Genomic DNA, 19751 nt, shown 5'->3' with positions numbered 1-19751 from the left:
GAGACCACCCACTCATCAACTGGGCCCACCGCAAATGTCCAATAAGCGACTTTTTGACGTCAAAAGACTAAAAACTCCACCCTCAGGTCATGCCAACACCGCCATTTTGTGAACATGCATCCTATGAAGGGGCATGAAGTCTGACTACACTTGCGCAGATCATCAATTACCTCACCTCTCCTCACCTCCAATCATCCATCTCCACACTTCAGACCACCTTGCCCTCTACCCTATAAATATCCCTGAGTCACTATTTCCAGGGAAGCGGATTTGAGATTCATTCTCCTGTTTCCACACGTGGCTGCCTTGTGATTAAACCCTCTCTCTCAGCAATCTCGTCGTCTCAGTGATTGGCTTTCTGGGTGGCGGGCAAAAACAAACCTGATTCGGTAATGAAGGAGGGACAGTTGATCTGGAGAGGCAAATGGAAGAATCCATTACATTAAAAAATAACAACTTTTCCCATCTGTCTGATCTCTTTGTTCTCTATTTCTGAGTTCACCTGACTTTAAACACTATATTTTAGGACTCGCCACCCCCTAAACTACAGTATTTGGTATAATATCTTTTTTTCTTTCCAATGCTTTTAATTGTGATATACAATTTCTCTTAAAGTCAACAAAAGCTAAATCAATTTAAAAAATAATTGATGTTTTCACCAGCGGGGAGAGAATTCCAGGCAGAGGGAAAGTACATTGAAAGGTTTAGACAGATAAAAGACACATAAAGGGGGACAGGGGGTTTTGTGGAGTCACAGGAAGGCAGAAACCAGTAAGAAGGCTGGTGTGATTACAAAGGTCTGTATTTTCAATGCTAAAATGTTTAGGTTTTTCTTATAAGCAGTGGGGAAGACCAGAGGAGGTTTTTAAGCAGGCTTGAAAGGTAAGATGTAGAAAACTAGATAAAGGGAATCAATAAATGTGTTACTGCCCAAGGCGGGGGTGGTGGTGGTGACGGTGGGGTCTTCCGCTTCCTGCAAGACATGCCAATAGTTAAGAGGCAAGGTGGTAGGAAACAAAGGACTTTTTATTACAGCCTGCTAGCAAGAGGAAAGATGGCCGACTAATGCCGGAAAAAACCATCTTACAGAACAAAGACTACAGGCCAGTTACATATGGGGCTGGTCTCCATGTGGGGGAGGCAGCTGGTCTCCAGGTGGGGGCATCCATCTGACCTCCAGGTGGGGGCAGACATCTGTTCTTAGTTCCATCATGATAGGCTTTGGTTTTACTGGATACGCATCAGAGACCCGAGCAATGCCCTATACCCTGATCTTTTAGTTGTCCTAGATGATGGCTATCAGCATAGACTCTCTGCCCCGGGGTCATCACATTCCTAAGGAACTCAAAGGAACAAAGTTATCAATTTATTGCAGCCGGGAGGTACCATAAATCCACAAAGCATGTCTGGGTTAGTTAACCAGAGGTCATTCAAAGTTACAATAGAGTTTCTTTTCTATAATATGGTTTCCCTTATGTCATCCTTGTGTTGTGCCAGTATCAAATGTTCCGTGACTGAAGTTGGAGAAGCAGATGGATCTTTGCAAAATTGCTACTAGAGGGGGGATGGGATCTCAGAGCTCATCTTACTGGTGAAGAATTTGAGCTCACTTTAGGAAAGATTGAAAGAACCAGTACAGAAAGGAGTGAAGAAGGCGGTGGCCTTCTCCTGAATGACAGTGCCTGCGGCAAACTCCGCCTGCCTTCACAATACATCACTCCCTGAACTGCTCCTTCTCATGGTAAACATCTCAAAGTTGCAGGTTATACCGGTAAGAAAGCATGGCTGCATTGTCGGAGAATCCAAAAAAGTTAGCTTGCAGAGTAGAAGATGCCATGGACAGGGAAAGCTGCAGCTAGATGCACTTTAATGAAAGCGAAAGGTCGAGGGTGAGAAGATTGATTCTGATATTTGGAAGCAAAGGTGGTGTTGAGGGGATTTATGATTAACAGGAGCGTGGACAGGAAACATCTTGCAGAGAAATATTTCTGGAAGCAGACATATTCCCGAGGAGGAAGTTGCAGCCCAGCTGTGATACCACTGGACCTTGAACAGGAGATTGCCTAGTAAGTGCTGGGCAACTCAGAAACTGGGGAACAGAAGGGAGAGAGGCGAGATTTGAATTTTTTTCTTTTAAAATGAGGATGGGAGTAAACTGAAGACTGCTAAGAATGTCAGCACAATGCGGCCTCCGTTTATCCGGAGGACAATTTTACATAGCCCTTTAATAATCGGTTCCTCAAGTCCCTAACTCCAGCATTGTTTCCTCTTCGGGAAACCCGGGTGGACCCCGAGTCCACACCATCTTGAGATTTGGGGGTTTAAGACTGGACTTCTGTCCATTTTTAGGCAGAGGGGTAAAGCCTGGGCAATTGTGGGGAAAACTTCAGATGTGCCCCCAAAGAACAAGACGTATTTTCCTTTGGGGAGGCGGGGCGCTGTCTGCGTTCCGTCCCGGCGGGAAAGGGCCCAGCGCCCGCTCGCCGCGTGGGAGGTCCGCCGGGAGCAGTGGAGGCCCCGCCCTCGGGGGCGGTGGGCGGGCGGGGCCGAGGAGCCCGCGGAGGGCGAGGCTGCGCGCGGCGCGACCACGTGACCCTGCGCCTCCGGGGACCACGGCGCACGCGCGCAGCGCTCTCGTTACGAGGCGCTCGTGGTGCTGGCGGCGGCTGCTGTGGTGGCTGTGGGGACAGCGGCGGTGGCAGTGGCATCTTCGGCTCGGTTGGCTCGTTCGGCGGCTCATGGCCTCGCGTGGCATCCGTCGTCAGGTCGGCGGGGCCGGGCGGGAGGGGTGGGCGGCGGGCGGAAGGGGCCGCGGTTCGGGCCGCGGCCTCCCTCCGTGGCCGCCCGCTTGAGGCCTGGCCCGGCCGCGGCGCCCAGCTGTCCCTGCTCTCCTTCCCACCTGTTGGGAGCAGCAGGCGAGCTTTCTTTTCTTAGACCGACGTTTGCCGGCCGGGCGCCGGTGGCCGGGGGACACGTGGGCCTCCGCGTTGACGGAGGAGGGAGTGGGGGCTGTCTGAAGCCCTGGCCGCCCCGAGCGCTGGGACCCGGCGCGGCCGGGACGGCGGGGAGTGCGGGGGCTCGGGAGGAGCCGCCGCCGGAGGAGCCGCGGGGGACGGCGCGGATTCTGCTAGTGAAGCTGGTAGGCGCATCCTGCATTTGACTACATCAGCCACACTTTGGGGACCCCGAGTCACGGCCCCCCGAAGATCAGCCACGGCTTTTAGCAGAATAGGATAGACGGAGAAAAACCAGACGTTAAAGATCCTAGTAGAGTCTTTTATTTTATTATTTTTTTTTGTGAGGAAGATCAGCCCTGAGCTAACAACCATGCCGATCCTCCTCTTTTTGTGCTGAGGAAGCCCATCTTCCTTCACTTTATGTGGGGCGCCGCCACAGCATGGCCCGACAAACGGTGCGTCGGTGTGCCCCCGGGATCCGAACCTGGGCCGGCAGCAGCGGAGCGCGCACACTTAACCCCTTCGCCATGGGCCCCTAGTAGGGTCATTTAAAGGAAGCTGCTTACGAATAATGTTTACCTTCTGTAGCCAGAGACCAACACTGGTGTTCTTCTGGCTCTGAAATCACAACTTTAATAAATACTACTTTAAGTTAAGAAGTAGGACTGCTCTTAATATATATATTACTGATGGTACTATAATACCATATGCTTTTATGCCGATTAAAATGTTACTTTTTAGTTTGATATTCGTGTTGCCTTCTCTTTGGCAGCTGATCCTATCTGTTCAGAAATACTTTAAACTTTTCTGCAGCTGGAAAGGTTGAAGCTTAAGAAAGCAAGTTTCACACAGGGAAGTATGAAGCTCATGTTGGAACTTAAGTGTTTTGGGCTCTCTGGGAGCTTAAGTGGATTGAAAAAACAAGCCACTGCTGTCAGGTACAGCCTCCTCCCCCCGTTTATAACGTCGTTCTAGAGTTGCGAAAGTTGGAACTTTCCACTCCTCAGCCTCTGGTAGGGATAGTGAACAAAAGGAATTCTGCTAAAGAAGCCTAGTTTTTAGACTGTGAACTCTGGAATATTTAGGAGTTGACCAAAGACGGCTAGTTAGTAGGTGGTATGAGATATTTGAAGTGAAAATTGAAAAGGAGAATTTTTTTAGAGTCAGACTGTTTGATGATATTTTTACTTGCTCACCTACAGTTAAAGAAGAAAAAGAATTTTGTAAATCAAATAATAAGTGTGTGTGTGTGTTTTTCAAGAGAAAGGACAGAACCTCGTGTGATATGTTAACAAATCTGCATAAAACAAGATTTTTTTTTTTAAATAGCCAAAGGAGGAAGAAAGTAGTAGTTCCAACCAAATGGTGATTTTTTTTTTCAAAAACCTGAAGATGATGCAGACGTTTATGTAAATACATACATATAAAGTCCAGTTTCTGGAACATAATACGTGATTAATATGTGGAAACTTAAAAACTGGCGTGAACATTCTACTTAGCCTCTGAAAACAGTTGCCCAAACCAGTCGTTATGATAGTCTCTTTTCTTCTTAACAGCTCGGGTCTTCACATTGGCTTATCTGTGGATGAGGCAGAGTGACTTGTGGATTGCAGAGCTAGTTGGTTTGCAATACTCAGACTCCAGACTTTCAGTCCTTAGTGATGACCTCAGATTTTTATGTATTGCTCTGTTTATGAAAAGAATAATCAGTGGTATGATTTTGAGTACCTCTTTAGGCATAAATCCCTATAGAGAGTTAAAAAAGAAGGTATCAGATCAAACTTCTCATTTTTAATTAAGTATGGGTTAAGGCATCCTTCAAAAGATCTTTTATTTATTTATTTTTTAGTCGCTCTTTTTTTTTTTTTGGTGAGGAGATCAGCCGTGTGCTAACATCTGCCAGTCCTCCTCTTTTCTTTTTTTTTTGGCTGAGGTAGACTGGCCCTGGGCTAACATCTGTGCCCATCTTCCTCCATTTTATATGGAACGCCGCCACAGCATGGCCTGCCAAGCGGTGCATCGGTGCGTGCCCAGGATCCGAACCATCGAACCCAAGGCTCCCACAGGCAGAGGGCGTGCACTTAACCGCTTTCGCCACTGGGCTGACCCCTAAAAGATCTTTTAAATTTTAAGATGGCATGCTGAATTGTTAGTCAGATGTTTAATGTATGTCGTAACTGAACTAGAGGTTACACGTATGATACAGAACTGTAGTTTTTCGTATACTACATATTCACTTTATAGTTTATCATGTTTCCTTTTATACTTGTAGACTTTATGCCTGTCATATATGATTTTATAAGAACACGCAGTGTAGTAAAAAGGCATTGGTTGCTTTAGTGAGTTGAGCAAAGGGAGAAAGTTTTGTTAGTCTGAGAGAGGAGTGTGAGCCAAAGCTCAGGGACGAAGAATGTAATGGGCTCTGTAAATGGCAGTGAGGGCGGGAATACTCTAGGATTAATACGTAGGAAAAGTTAAGTTGGGACCAGATGGACCAGTCACTTTTTCAACAGATATTTGTTGTGCTGTTATATACCAGACACTGTTTTAGGTTCTAGGGACACAGCAGTGAACAAAACCAAGAATGCCCCACTTCTCACTGAAGCAATAGTGTAGCAATGTTTTTCAGATTTGTTGACTGCAACCCATAATAGGATGTACATGTGACATAGCACCCAATAAACAATAGTTGAATTCTGTGTGTATTTCAACAGTATGCCCTTAATGTGTGCATGCATTCTGATATATTTTTTCTATTGTATATTTTTCCATTTTAAGAAATCAAGCAGCTGATGTGAAGCAATCTGAAGTTTGAATAATATTAAGAGGGGAGATAGTAATTACTTAAATTTTAACAATAGCACTGTGAATGAATAGAAAAGGATAGTTAATTTTTTTTTTTGTGAGGAAAGTCAGCGCTGAGCTAACATCCATGCCGATCCTCCTCTCTCTCTTTTTTTTTTTTTGGCTGAGGAAGACTGGCCCTGGGCTAACATCTGTGCCCATCTCCCTCCACTTTACATGGGACGCAGCCACAGCATGGCTGGACAAGCAGTGCATTGGTGCGCACCCGGGATCTGAACCCCAGCCGCCAGCAGCGGAGTGCGAGCACTTAACAGCTAGGCCACCGGGCAGGCCCTGAGGATAGTTAATCTTTATAGCAAAGTATTTGTGATTATTTTGTGGATGAGGCTTAGAGAGGTTAAGGAACTCGCTCAGAGTTCCCTAATGAGTAACTGGGCCACATTTTTAATTCAGTTCTGCCAGGCTTTAAAGCCCAAGCGCTTAATTATACCACTCCTATTTGGTTATGAAAGTACTATACTAGGTTTTCGTCTGGGGTGATTAGGGCCTCTGATACTGCTTATTTATTATTCAATAAATTGAGTGTGTACTAGGCCTCCAGGTGTATTGTGTCCCCTCTGTATTGGTAGATGTGGTCCTTACCCTCAAGAAACTTGTAATCTAGTGGGGAAGATGGACATTGAGCAATTATCACAAATGAGATGTGAGAGAAAAAGAATGATGTGGAAGCATCATTGATGGAACCTAACTGATTTGGGGAGTATGGGAATACTTTTCAGGAAGTGATGTTTAAACTTTGCCCAGAAGAATGGGTAGGCTTTGGTAAGGTTGACGGCCCTGAGTGGGATTGTGAGGGTAGGGTAGAGGGGTGGGAGAACATTCCAGGTAGAAACTGCGTACTCTAAGGCCCTCAAGCTGAAAGCAGCTGAATTGAAAAAAATGAAACATCTCAACAGAAATAGAACTTCTAGGGGCCGGCCCCGTGGCTTAGCGGTTAAGTGCGCATGCTCCGCTGCTGGTGGCCCGGGTTTGGACCCCGGGCGCGCACTGTCTCACCGCTTCTCTGGCCATGCTGAGGCCGCGTCCCACATACAGCAACTAGGATGATGTGCAGCTATGACATACAACTGTCTCCTGGGGCTTTGGGGAAAAATAAATAAATAAATAAAATTATTAAAAAAAAAAAGAAATAGAACTTCTGGGCTATAGAAATTAGTAGTGAATAGGTCAGAATTTTGGTGTTAAACGGTATGGGTGTGAATCCTGGCTCTGTTCCTTACTACCTGTGTAACCTCGGACAAGTTATTTAATCTTAATAAATTTTGTTTTTTCCATCCTTAAAAATGGGAAAGTAACATTTACCAAAAATTCTTGTTCAATAAATAGCGTCTCTTACTATTGTCACTAATATCAGTCTAGTAATTGAAGTCATATCAGTACATGATGACATGCTTTCACTCATTCGTACTTTCAGAAATATTGAGTGTTTTTTGTATGCCAGGCAACTCAGTATACAAAAGTTGAATTGCATGCATGTGTATAATTGCATCACAATGTCACGAAACAATATTCCTTTACTGTGTGCAAAGCACTCTGATAAAAATTTTTTCTATTCTATTTTTCATTTGCAAAAAGGAGAAGCTGCTGCTCTGAAGCAACCAGCAGTTTGAAAAATACTGATCTAGTGAGGAGATAATGATTACTTAAACTGTAGCAATAGTAGTGTGAATAAAAAAAGGGGGCTGATTAATTTTTATGTTAGGGTATAAATGACTATGGTAGAATATAATAAATTCTATGGATAAAAGAAAAAAGTAGAAAAGGTAAGGGAGATCACATATGCTGGGGATGTGAGCAAGTTACAGTTTTAAATAGGATGGCCAGGTAGGTGTTATTGAAAAGATGACATTTCAGCAAAGGAGGAGGTGAGGAAGGTTAGCCATGTGGGTGTCTGGGAGGAGGTCATTGTGGGTAGAGGGAACAGCTGGTGCAAAGGCTCTAAGGCTGGAGAGTGGTCTGTTCTAGAGACAGCAGGATGGCATTGTGGCTGGAGCTAGTGAGGGTAAGAGCAGTAGAAGATGAGGTCAAAGAGGTAAACCGTGGGAGGGGGCAGTGGGCCATTGGAAGGACACTGACTTTGGCTCTCTGAGATGGAGCAGTGGAGTGACATGGTCTGGTTTATGTTTTAAAAAGAATACTATCTGCTGTGTTGAGAATAGACTGGGGATACAGAAGTAGGGGTAGGGTGGAGCAAGGGAAGAAGCAGGAGGCCTATAGAAGGTTGTAGAAGACTATAATAGCATTTTAGATGAGATGAGTGGCTTGAAGGAGGGTTATAGGAAGTGGGGTTCTGAATATATTTGGAAGATTCCATAACAAATTTGTTGGGTGTGAGAGAACAAGAAGTCAAGAATGGCTCTTAAGATTTTTGACCTGAGCTGCTGGAGGGAGGGTGTTTCTTTCAGCTGAGATGGGGAAGGCTATGGATAGAGCAGGTTTTGGGGGAGAGATCTAGAGTTCACTTAGGGACATTTTATAATTTGAAGTGACTGCATGTGTGCAGATGATGTCAGGTAGCAGTTGAATATATGAATCTGGAGTTTGGAAAAGAGGTCTGGACTGGAGATGGAAATTTGAGAGTCAGTATATAATTAGTATTTAAAGTGATTGAGATTGGGAGATTGTGAATTAATGGAGATAGAGAAGGGAAGATGACCAAGGGCTGAGTCTTGGGGCACTCTTAACATTAAAAGACCAGGTAGAAGAGGAGTACTCAGTGTGTCTCAGGAGACTGTCACTCAGAAGGGCTGGTAGTGAGGTGGGAGTAACACCAGGAGATGGTATGACCTGGAAGCCAAGTGAAGAAAGTATATCAAAGGGGGGACATTTCAGCCCGAGGAGAGTGTTGATTGGGAAAAGGAGAGAGCTGAGGACAAAATCTTGGGTGCTAATGATTTTTATTGGACTGTGAGAAGAAAAAAGAACCTTCAGAATGATGAGGTAGGAACACTAGGTGAATATAGTATGTCAGAAAAGGCAGGAAAAGAGAGCCTTTCAAGTAGGAAGTCATTACTGTTAGATGCTGTGAAGAGTAGATAAGAAAGATGAATTAGAAAGTGTCCAAGTGGATTTATAAACAAGGAGGTTGTGACCTTGGTGAATTTCAGAGCAGTGATGAAGAAGAATCCAAATTGAAGAGTAAATGGAGGATACAGAAGTAGAGATAACAAGCTTAGACAGCTTCATTGGCTTCCTATTATCCTTAGAACAAAATCCAGATCCTTAACATAGCTTATGTTTACCCTTTGGGTGTTTTTAAGTTAAGCTAAATGTAGTATGTATGTTATAAATTATTATGTAAAAGATAAGAGATAACTGACACATGTTTGAATGCTAGTGAAAGTAATCTAATACACTAGGGAAACTGATGAGGGGAGAATGGAGATAATTTAAGAAGCAACATTCTTGGGAAGATGGGTGGGAGAAGTGATCCAAGTCATGGGTTCAGGGTTTGACCTTTGATAGGAGTGGAGATACTTCATCTTTTGTGACCAAAGGAAGGAGGAGGACAAATAATGGTTATATATTTTAGCTATTATAGGAGAGAGAGAGCAGAAAGGAGGGAAGATTATAAATGAGGTGAGGGGATTGTGAGATTGGTATCATAATAGATTTACTTCTTGGAGGTATAAAGAATTTTAGGAAGGAAGTGGAGGATTAATAGAGATCTAGTAGGATAAAGACTGAACAATCATTGGTTGTGGTAACTAGGTCATTATGAGAAATTAGTATTTTCATTGGAGGATGTGGGCTGTACTGCATGGTGTACCAACAAAATTATTTTCTTAGGAAAAATGCTGCAGTGAACACCCTTGTTGGTGATTAATTCTTTCAAATGGCCTTTAAAAAGAATTATTTTTTTTCTTTTTATTTGTTTATTTTTTAAATTGCGGTAACATTGGTTTATAATGTTATATAAATTTCAGGTGTACATCATTATATTTCAATTTCATGTATACCACCCAAAGACTAATTACAATCCATCACCCTACACATGTGTTTAATCACCCCCTTTTGCCCTCCTCCTTCCCCCCTTCCCCTCTGGTAATCACCAGTCCAATCTCTGTCTCTATGTGTTTGTTCGTTGTTGTTTTTATCTTCTATTTATGAATGAGATCATACAGTATTTGACTTTCTCCCTCTGATTTATGTCACTTAGCATAATACCCTCAGGGTCCATCCATCTTGTCACAAATGGCAAGATTTCATCCTTTTTTATGGCTGAGTAGTGTTCCATTGTGTACACATCTAAAAAGAATTATTTCTAACTGTAGAAGTGTCACTTATTTTTATATATTTCTCTTTAACCCAGCAACTTTGTTAGTCTAATACTTCTCATAATTTGCCTATAGACTCATCTTCATTTCTCTAAGATAAAATTCTAGAAGTGTTATTGGCAGGTCAAAGCTGTGCTTAGTTTTAAGGTTTATGCTACATGCTGGTATATTGAATTTTGAGACTATAGTATAACCCCAGGAAATAGCTTTTAAAAATGGGCATTCATATGAGGAGGTTTACTGTGATGTACTTAGTAAAGCCAAATCCTAGAAAGAACTCAAGCAAAATTGAGGGATATATAAGCAGATCCAACCATACTGCCCTTCTTGCTGATCTATTTTTCTGTGAAAAAGCCAAACAAACACTTATCTCAGGACTTGCTCTTTCTACTGCCTGGAATTTTCTTCCTCCACATTTCTGCATGACTTGCCTTCTTACTACCTCATCCCCTGTTTTGTTCTGGTCTTAGCACTTGGTACTATGTACATATTGTAGACTGACTTTTAAAAAAAAAGCTGTATCCCCCACTAGAATGTCAGCTCCTTGAGAGCAGGGCCTTTCATTTGTGCATGGCTGAATTTCCAGTGCTTGGAACAGTCATGTCTGACACACAGAAGTTGCTCACTAAATAGTTATTGAATGAATGTTATTGCACAAGAAAATGATACTGGTTAGAGATTTTTAAAAATATTAAATGAAAGGGATTCAGGATAGAGTAATTTGGATACCTAATTACAATAAAAAAATAAATAATAAGTAAGATAAATGCAAAAAAAAGAAAATAGTACAAACCCAAAAGGACAAAGAACAGAAGAGGAGGTATCAACAGATGAGAACAGTGTTTTGGAAGAAAGCAGATGGATCGGTTTTAACTGATTAACTTCGGTTTTCATTTTTCTGCTTCAGCTTTGTGTCTGCAGAGAAGGTAATTAATAAGAAACAAGATGGATCTTCCCACAAAACCACAAATTTCAGGTACCACAGGCCTCTGAAGATGAGAGTGCTGAGTGGAACTAAAAACAGGAGGATTGGTTGAAAGTCTGGAGTAGTTTAGACCCTAGATTTTCCTTTTCCATCTAGTATAGCCAGCAGAAAGCTGGATATTGATTATTTGAATAGGGTGGAACCAGAGATTTGGCACAGCTGGTGAGAGTGGGGCTGAGGTGAAGGGTCTTGAAATGAAAGTTTTTTATATATTTATATATATATATATGTATTATTTTTTTGTGTGTGAGGAGCACTAGCCCTGAGCTAACATCCAATGCCAATCCTCCTCTTTTTTGCTGAGGAAGACTGGCCCTGGGCTAACATCCGTGCCCATCTTCCTCTATCTACTTTATATGGGACGCCGCCACAGCATGGCTTAACAAGCGGTGTGTCAGTGCACGCCCGGGATCCAAACTGGCGAACCCCGCGCCGCCACGGTGGAGTGCCCGCACTTAACCACTTGCACCACTGGGCCGGCCCCTTGAAATGAAAGTTTGCGTATTGAATGGCGAGATCGTCAGCCCTGTTTGTCTTCGTTGCTCCTAGAATGCTTGTTGCCTTGCTTATGTTTTTTAAGTTGAAACATTTTTCTTTGAGAAAACTTAACCCAAGAGAGATGATGTAAAGCACTGACATTTAGTGGGTTCCCCCTCAGCAGAATGTACTCCTGCACTGAGGCCCACCAGTTGCCAAGCCTTAGCTAGTTTCTAGTTGGTTTGTAATGCCTAACACTTCTTGAACAGAAGTTTAAAGATCACTGAGAGACCAAAACAAATGAAGAAAAGACAGTGCTGGGAACAGAAGAAAATTGAAAGTAAATTATAGAGAGATAACGGGAGATATTGTACCAGTGAAATAGGAATATGAGACTGTAACATGGATTATTCAGAGAATAAAAATGGAAATTAAAAATTTGATGCATAAATTAAAAATCCAGTAAAAGGGATATCACAGAGTAGAACGAGTCAAAGCGATGGGAAAAAATAAGAAAAGCTTAGGATCAATCCAGGAGGTCCAACACCTGAATAGCATGAGTTCAACAAAAGAGAAAACCACGGGGAGAGAATTATCAAATAAATAATAAATATAAAACATAAGAATTGAATAACATAAATATCTAGATTAAGCCTTCTGAATGAGTGCCTTGCAGAAGAATGGAAAAGACTCACCTTAAGGCACATCATTATGGAATTCAAGAAAACCTGGGATAAAGAGAGTAAACAAAAGCTGTGGAGGAAAAACAGTTCACGTGTAGAGGATGAGGAATAAAAATGGCATCAGATTTTCTCAACAGCAGCACCAGATGCTGGGAAACAGTGAATATATTCCTTCAAAACTCTAAGAAAAAATTACCTTCATTTTAGAATTTTATAATACTCAGACAATCCATCATTTAATTATGAGGATTTTAGAATTGAAAAGTTTTAATTTTTTCACCCTACATACCCTTTCCCAGAAAGTTATAGAAATGATTCTCTAAAAGAGGGAGTAAATCAAGAAAGAAAAAGATTTTGGCTGTTATAAATGAGATTCAACTCAGGAGAAAGTGACCCAGTTTCTTGAGTCAAAATGGACAGACAAACCTAGACAAGACAAACCAGTCTAAATTGCTGCAGAAGGTTAGATGGTTTCAGAAAGGGTGTCTCCAGAATGGAGAATGGAATTGATAGATATGAGTGCCAGTTGTTTTTGAAGGACTTTTATAAGAACTCTTTAAGGGTGTGGGGTCATTTTTCAAAGATAACCAAGCAAATGAAAATAATGAGGAAAGTTTAAAAAAGTAGAAGCAAGGAAATGTAGTTATAATATACAAGATAGATTGAAAAAATGTTTATATAGGTATGCTAATGTGAACCTGAATATGTCTTAACCCCGAATGGAGAGAACCAGGTGGGGAGCATGTGAGAGGGAAGTTGTGCAAGTACGTTTGGTACAATAGCTAAATCCTAACCTTCTCTAATAGAAAGACAGCAAAAAAGGTCTAAAGTTGAAAAATCAAGAAATAAGATATACGTCCACATAAATTCTATGTTGAGTACCAGTTTTGAAGTCAGTCAACAGCTTTTTTCCCTCTTAAAACTTCTGCAGAAAACTTTTAAGTGCATTGTGAAGTTTCATTTTTATTTTCCTTAGTTATTTTTAAGTGTAACATCTTTTTTTTTTTGTGAGGAAGATCAGCCCTGAGCTAACATCCATGCCAATCCTCCCCTTATTAGCTGAGGAAGACTGGCCCTGAGCTGACATCTGTGCCCATCTTCCTCTACTTTATATGGGAGGCCACCACAGCATGGCTTGACAAGCACTGTGTCGGTGCATGCCCGGGATCTGAACCCAGGCAACCAGCAGTGGAGTGCGCGCACTTAACTGCTATGCCACGGGGCCGGCCCGTAAGTGTAACATCTCAGGTTAACCTTGGATAACACATTCCAAGAAGTTCATTGTTTGCAGTGATACTTTCATTTATGTGAATTTATGGCTTTTAAGACTTTCATATGCTTTAATCTTATGTTCTCAACTGTTCTCTTTATGTTCTCAACAGCCATATGAAGCAGGTGATGCAAGTGTTATTAGTCCCACTTAGAAGTGAGAAAAGCAAGGCTGACCTAAGATCACGTGCTATTAAGGGAGAGAAGTGGGACTCACTTCCCCCTCTCCTCCTTGTTCTTTCTGATATTTACCGTACTATACTTTATCTTATGATGAAAGAAAGATCTGGAAAATCTAATTCCTAGTCTTTTGTACTTTATATTTCCTAATTTAGTTATAATTTAGCTGTCTTTCTTTTATGGTGGTAAAAACCACGTAACATAAAATTTACCTTCTTAACCATTTTTATTTTCTTTTTGTGGGAGGTGGACTAGCCCTGAGCTAACATCTGATGCCAATCCTCCTTTTTTTGCTGAGGAAGACTGGCCCTGGGCTAACATCCGTGCCCATCTTCCTCCACTTTACATGGGACGCTGCCGCAGCATGGCTTGACAAGCGGGGCGTCAGTGCGCGCCCAGGATCCAAACCTACGAACTCCGGGCTGCCAAAGCAGAGTGTGTGCACTTAACCGCTGCGCCACTGGGCCGGCCTCCTTAACCATTTTTAAGTGTATAATTCACTAGTGTTAAGTGCAGTCATGTGGTTTTGAACCAGATCTCCAAAACTTTCTCATCTTGCAAATCTGAAACTGTACCCATTAAACAACAACTCCCCTTTCCCCCTCTCTCCAGTCTCTGGTAACCGCTATTCTACTTTGTTTTATGAATTTGACTGCTTAGATAGCTCATGAAGTAGAATCCTACGGTGTTTGTCCTTTTGTGGCTGTCCTGCTTCACTTAGTGTAGTGTCCTCAGTGCTCTTCCACGTAGTGTATGACAGGGTTCCCACCATTTCAAAGGCTGACCGATACTCCATTGTGTGCATATACCACATTTTGTTTATTCATTCGTGGGTGGGTATTTGAGTTGCTGCCTCCTCTTGGCTGTTGTGGGTAGTGCCACTATGAACATGGGTGTGCAAATAGCCCTTGGAGACCCTGCTTTCAGTTATTTTGGATATATACCCAGAAGTGGAATTGCTGGATCATATGGTACTATTTTTAATATTTTGAGGAACCTCCATACTGTTTTCTATAGTGGTTGCATCATTTTACAATCCCACTAAAAGTACACAAGGGTTCCAATTTCTCCTCATCCTCACCAAAACTTACTTTCTGTTTTTTTGATACTAGCCTTCCTAATGGGTGTGAGGTGCTATCTCATTGTGATTTTGATATGCATTTCTCTGATAGTTAGTGATGTTGAGCATCTTTTCATATGCTTGTGAGCCATTTGTATGTCGTATTTGGAGAAATATCTATTCAAGTCCTTTGTCCATTTTTTGAGTTATTTTTTTGTTATTGAGTTGTAGGAGTTCCTTATATATTGTGGATATTAACCCCTAATCACAGATAAACAACTTGCAAATATTTCCTCCTATTCTGTAGGTTGCCTTTTCACTCTGTTGATTCACTCTGATTTCACTCTGTTGATTCAATGCACAAAAGTTTTAAAGTTTGATGTAGCTACATTTGTCTATTTTTGCTTTTTGTTGCCTGTGCTTTTGGTGTTATATCTAAGAAATCATTACCAAGTCCAATATCATGAAGCTTTTCCCCTATATTTTCTTTCTTTTTTTTTTTTATTTTATTTATTTATTTTTCTCCCAAAGCCCCAGTAGATAGTTGTACGTCATAGTTGCACACCCTTCTAGTTGCTGTATGTGGGACGCGGCCTCAGCATGGCCAGAGAAGCAGTGCGTCGGTGCGCGCCCGGGATCCGAACCCGGGCCGCCAGGAGGGGAGCGTGTGCCCTTAACCTCTAAGCCACGGGCCGGCCCTCCCCTATATTTTCTTAAAGGAGTTTTGTAGTTTTAGGTTTTACATTTAGATTTTTAATCCATTTTGAGTTAATTTTTGTATATGGTGTAAGATAAGGATCCAGCTTCATTCTTTTGCATGTGAATATCCAGTTTTCCTAGCACCGTTTGTTAAAGAGACCGTCGTCTCCCCATTGAGTGATCTTGGCACTCTTGCCAAAGATCATATTTAACCATGTACGTGAAAGTTAATTCCTAGGCTCTCTCTGCCGTTCCACTGGTCTGTCTTTATGCCAATGCCACACTGTTGTCTTCTTCCTTTCGATGGTTATTTTTTTACTCCTTTGTCATTTTATGTTGCTAGTTGGAAGTTACTAGTTGTTAAGAATAAACAGGTACAAGTAATTGCCATATTATGAAGAATAAGTTGGAATAAGTTATTAAAAAATAACTTGAGGGGCCGGCCCGGTGGCGCAAGCGGTTAAGTGCGCGCGCTCCGCTGCGGCGGCCCGGGGTTCGCTGGTTCGGATCCCGGGCGCGCACCGACGCACTGCTTGGTAAGCCATGCTGTGGCGGCGTCCCATATAAAGTGGAGGAAGATGGGCACGGATGTTAGCCCAGGGCCGTCTTCCTCAGCAAAAAAAGAGGAGGATTGGCGGATGTTAGCTCAGGGCTGATCTCCTCACAAAAAAAAAAAAAAAAAAAAAAAAAATAACTTGAGTGTATTCTTTTGATCCTGTGACTTTTGAAGTAATCAGAAAAATGATCTCCCTAAGGGTAAGGCTGATGTTCTTAATTCTTTTTACAACTCTATAATTGCAGGGTGTGGAGTAATTGATAGTCTCTAAAGATGTAGGGGTGTGGTAAATTTGCTGATTCCAGAAGAAACCCTTATGTTCCACTTAAGTGTGCAATTAGAATGAGGCAGGTAGTAATGACTCAGAGTATGTCAACCAACAATCTTTTTTTTTTTTTTTTTGTGAGGAGATCAGCCCTGTGTTAACATCCGCCAGTCCTCCTCTTTTTTTGCTGAGGAAGACTGGCCCTGGGCTAACATCCGTACCCATCTTCCTCCACTTTATATGAGATGCCACCACAGCAATGGCTTGCCCAACAGTGCGTCAGTGCACGCCTGGGATCCGAACCGGCGAACCCCGGGCCACTGCAGCAGAGTTCACACACTTAACCGCTTGTGCCACCTGGCTGGCCCCCCTTTTTTTGTTTTTTTTTGACATTGCACTTTGAAATAAAAAGACACAAACCAGTGACTAATTTGCATAAGGAAAATTAATCGTCAAATATGTCTTGTCTTTAAAGGAGAGGGAAAAAGTGAAATAAATTGAGGAGCTTCTTTGCGTTTTCCTAGGGCTACAAATGGTTTAAACCTGGAAAAGTTTATGACATTAATCAGTCATTGAAGTAGAAGGGAACTTATTTTTTCTGGTAGTCTAATACTTTGGATTCTCCTTTGTTATGTACCAACTAGATTTGCTGCTTATATTATTTCTTCTCAAATCCTTCTGTAGATTTTCTTCTATCATTTTTTTCTCAGATCCCTCTGGCTCTACCCTGCCTATTCTGCTTCTTACCCTTCTACTTCCCCAATACAAACCCTCTGCATTCTGGTCAGTCTCTCTCTTCCTTGTCTTCGAACCAATCCTAATTTCCACCATCTTGTCTACTGTTGAGAAAAGTTATTCTTCTGTCAAGTGGACTGTTCCTTATTCTGGAGTAATTTATCATTCTTTTCCTATTATTCCAAAGTTTATAGTTTTTCAAAGGCCGAGTTCTATATTTTATGCAACTTTTCTAGGTTGCTGTAATTTTCAATTGATTTCTCTGATCTTTGACTTTATTTCATTTGAAATTTTGTGTCTCTTGCTGTCTGATTGTTTTGCATGTTTTTGATCTCTCTCTGACTAGTTAATGAGCCTTAGAGTGAGGACCTTATCTTACACTTGTGTACTCTCTACAAGGAATGTAGTATAGTGCTGGATATATGTCAGGCATTGAAAACTTTTTTGTCCACACCTAACCCCCCCCACTTCCCTTATTTCCCCCCCCTTTTTTTTTTAATATTCCCTAGATTTACGTGGTTATAGATAATGCTTCCAGTGGTATTTAGCCTCAAAAGTTCTATTGATTTAACATTTAAAATTTATACTTTGTTGGGGAAAAATTTGCTTCATACTACATTTTGAAATAATGGACATGTTTTAAAATCTAGATTTCATATCTACATGACAATTTAAATGATAGCTTCCATACACACACAAAAACCTAAAATTAATAAGAAGACAAACTGACAAAAATATTTTACAATGTATATCATAAAGATCTGATTTCCTTAGTTTACAAAGAGCTTGTATAAACCAATAAAAATAAAAATTAGTGAGCCAGCCCTGATGGCCTAGTGGTTAAAGTTCAGTGCTAACTGCTTTGGCAGCCCAGGTTCGCTTCCTGGTCATGGAACCACACCAGACCACTGTCTGTCGGCTGCCATGCTGTGGCGGCGGCTTACAGAGAAGAACTAGAATGACCACAGCTAGAATATACAACTATGTACTGGGGCTTTGGGGGTGCTGGGGGGAAGAGGAAGATTGGCAACAGATGTTAGCTCAGGGCAAACATTTCCCTGCAAAAGAAAAGAAGAATAAAAATTAGTAATACAATGGAAAATATGGACCGGGGGCCGGCCCCGTGGTGTAGCGAGCGGTTAAGTGTGTGTGCTCCGCAGCTGGCAGCCGGGGTTTGGATCCCGGGCGCGCACCGATGCACCGCTTGTCAGGCTGTGCTGTGGTGGTGTCCCATATAAAGTAGAGGAAGATGGGCACAGATGTTAGCCCAGAGCCAGTCGTCTTCAGCAAAGAAAGAGGAGGATTGTCATGGATGTTAGCTCAGGGCTGATCTTCCTCACAAACAAAAAAAAAAAGAAAGAAAATTTGGAAAAATATATGAGAAGGCATTTAAGGAAAAAAGAGAAATAGAAATTCAACCTCCTCATAGTTAAAGAAATGCAAATCAAAATGAGGTACTACTTTTTTTTTTTAGTCAGATGAGCAAAAATTAATTATGTATTTCATGATACGTAGTGCTGATGGGGAGGTAGGGAAACGGACATTCTCATGCACTGTTAGTGGGTTAATCAGTTAGGAATGCATTTGTGTACAAGTAATCGAAAACCTTACTATTGGTAGTGAAGCAGGGATTTATTTTCTCTCACAGTATGAAGCCAGCATTGTGTTATTAGCAGCTGGATGATGTCAGGACTGGCATTTCTTAATTTTCCTGGCCAAGTCCTTGGTAACTGCTTCATGGACTTAGGTTGTTTCAGATAAGTTCACATTCAAGGCAAGAAGAAAATAGTAGAATGTGCACTATTTATGACTGTCCTTTTTAGTCAGAAAAGCAAAATCTTTCCCAGAACTCTGCAGCAGATGTCCTTTTCAGTGCCGTGATCTCTTACATGGGGTTAGGTATATTGCTGCACTGAATAAAATCAGTGTTTCATCAGGAAGATGGTGAGAAGAGGGGATATTGGATAGGCAACTAAAAGTGTTTTGCCAAATGGCTAGTGCAGCTTTTCCAGAGGTAAATTGTCAGTATCTTCCCAAATTTAATATACGTGTATTCTTTGATTCAGCAGTTCTGTTGTTAAGAATTTACCCATGAATAAGTTTCTGTTCCTCTGAATTATTTAGAGAACTTGGTAGAAAGTACAACTTTCTGGGCCCAAGCGTAGACCTCAAAATCATTGGAGTTGGGGCCAAGGAATCTGTATTTGAGTAAATGGTTTGCTAGGTGACTACGTACTGTGTGGAGCTAGGTTTGAGAATTTCTGTATAGATGATAGTGAAACCCAGATTTTTAAAGTTGGCATAAAATTGCAAAAGAAAAAAAAAAAAAGTAGCTGGCCAACCATTGGCATGCTGTATCTGGCTTTTCTTAAAACAAAACAAAACAAAAAACAGCTTCCTTTTTCCCTTCACTTCAGTTAAATAATTGCAGATAAGCCAAAAGAAGAAAGCATCATCCCAGTTATGTAGGGAGAACAACTGTTAACACCAACCAACATTTTTATTGTATTTTATTTGGTATAAATCCTTACAGATTTGTGTGCTGCATATATATAGTATATATATATATATATAGTGGACATCTTTCTATATCAACACAGATACATGTATTTCTTTTTTAATTATTGTTTATTATTCCGTTGTATAAATATGCCATTTACTAAAGAAGCCCTCTTAATACTCCCCTCTCTTTTTGCTGTAATACAGTGTTGTAGTGAATGCTCTTAAACAAATAAATATTTTA

At 41.5% G+C, this 19751-nt stretch overlaps 1 protein-coding gene across 2 annotated transcripts in view; it reads left to right on the top strand.

Moving 5' to 3' along the window:
* The first annotated feature begins 1777 nt into the window (after positions 1 to 1777).
* Positions 1778 to 19751, top strand: part of PRPF39 (pre-mRNA processing factor 39) — a 42306-nt gene continuing 24332 nt past the window's right edge. Inside the window, exon 1 of one of the 2 annotated variants that reach the window (XM_058540652.1) lies at positions 1778 to 2066. The gene's annotated coding sequence lies outside the window, so the exon portion shown is untranslated. Of the gene's footprint in view, positions 2067 to 2650; positions 2766 to 19751 lie in introns of those variants that run through there. The other variant, XM_058540651.1, reaches the window with a different exon arrangement.

This window comes from Diceros bicornis, chromosome 5 (assembly GCF_020826845.1).
Source record: "Diceros bicornis minor isolate mBicDic1 chromosome 5, mDicBic1.mat.cur, whole genome shotgun sequence".
NCBI lineage: Eukaryota > Metazoa > Chordata > Mammalia > Perissodactyla > Rhinocerotidae > Diceros > Diceros bicornis.
The sequence above is the reverse complement of the archived record's forward strand: the minus strand, read 5'-3'. Positions and strand labels throughout refer to the sequence as shown.